This window comes from Vombatus ursinus, unplaced genomic scaffold, assembly GCF_900497805.2.
Source record: "Vombatus ursinus unplaced genomic scaffold, bare-nosed wombat genome assembly UNPS02007344.1, whole genome shotgun sequence".
NCBI classification, from domain to species: domain Eukaryota; kingdom Metazoa; phylum Chordata; class Mammalia; order Diprotodontia; family Vombatidae; genus Vombatus; species Vombatus ursinus.
The window spans coordinates 7021072-7022856 of record NW_020947122.1 but is presented as its reverse complement, the minus strand read 5'-3'; the positions used below and the strand labels follow the sequence as shown (position 1 = coordinate 7022856).

At 35.2% G+C, this 1785-nt stretch overlaps 1 pseudogene; it reads left to right on the top strand.

The window, feature by feature from the left end:
* The window catches only part of LOC114033739, an 11654-nt pseudogene extending 10333 nt beyond the window's left edge, over positions 1-1321 (top strand).
* The last annotated feature ends 464 nt before the right edge of the window (positions 1322-1785 follow it).

Genomic DNA, 1785 nt, shown 5'->3' with positions numbered 1-1785 from the left:
ATAGATAGATAGATAGATAGATAGATAGATAGATAGATAGATAGATAGATAGATAGAGGACACAGGGTGAGCTGAAAATGAAGGAGTCACATCTGGAGAATAAAATTAAGGGGTGAGAGAGGATTATACTAGGAGAAGGAGAAAGGGAGAGGTAGAATGGGGTAAATTATCTCACAAAAAAAAACAGAAAAGAAAAGGCTCTTATAGTGTAGGGGAATGGGGGAAGGTGAGAGGGAATGAGTGAATCTTATTCTCATAGAATTTGACTTAAGGAGGGAACAACATACACACTCAATTGGGTATGGAAATCCATCTTACCCTACAGGAAAATGGGGGGGGGACAAGAGAGTAGGGGGATGATAGAGAGGAAGGCAGATTGGGAAAGGGGGTAATGAGAAGCAAGTACTTCCGAGGAGGGTCAGGGTCAAAAAAAAAGAATAGAATAAATGGAGGGGAGATAGGATTAAGGGAAATAAAGTTAGTTTTTCACAGCATGTCTACTATGGAAGTGGTTTGCATAACTGCCCATACATAACCTATATTTAGTTGCTTGCCTTATCAATGAGGGTGGGTGAGGAGGGAGGGAGAAAATTTGGAACCCAAAGTTTTAAAAACACATGTTTAAAAAAAGTTTTCACATGCAACTGGGAAATAAGAAATACAGGAAATGGGGTACAGAAATCTATCCTGCCCTATAGGAAAATTGAAGGGAAAGGGGTTAAGAGAAGGGGGAGGAGAGATAGAAGGGAATGCAGACTAGGGGAAGGGATATTCAGAATGCATGCCATCTTGGGGTGGGGGGAGGGGTGAGATGGGGTGAAAATTTGGAACTCAAAATCTTGTGGAAGTAAATGTTGAAAACAAAAAAATAAATAAAAATGACCATAATAAAAAAAATGTAAAAAAAAAGATGCAAAATTAAAAAGCATGCACAAAACTGTTCAGAAGGATCTACCAAGACCTTCAGAAGTAAATGAAACTATCCTAAGACCCTTAAATGTAGAACCACCACTAACAGACCTACAGAAAAGTGAAGAACTAATTTAAAAAGAGATGATCACAATACTTCATTATGATCTTCTGCATCATTCTTATGGAGAACAAGCTGGAAATCAAAGGGGAGAACTCTAGGATTTGGAAGTAATAGTACTGAGCTCATCACTTACCTAGAACACAACCCTTATGAGAAATGCTCCAAAGATGAACTGAAGAAGGCTCAAAACCTTTTGACACAAGACATGAAGTAGTAAAGCAAGGACAGACTTTCAAGAAAATACTTGAAGATAAATTTCGTAGCTTTTATCCATTAATCAGAAAATAAAACATGGCCTTAAAAAAGTGAAAGAAAATATCTGACAAAACTCTATGATTCAAATGTAGTTTGAATACCCACTTCAAGGAGAGATAGAGCAGATAAAGAAAACTATAGATCATTATCTCCAGTGAATAAAGATGTTAAAATGTTAAATAAAAATTTAAGAAAGATGCTATAGTAACATATTAAAAAGATTGTGCCCTATGACTATTTTGTATTTATGTCATGAATGCAGGATATGATTTAATACTAAGAAAGATATAAATATAATGAACTACATTGAAAATAAAAACCATATGATTATGTTAATAAGTTCAAAAAAGGTTTTTACAAAATGCAATACCCACTTGGGTTAAAGACATTAAAATTCCTAGAAATAAATGAACCTTTCCTTAAAATGGTAAACAGTACCTAACTAAATGAAAAGCTAGCATTGTACACAACAGAGAAGTGCAAAAGGGACTTTCCAG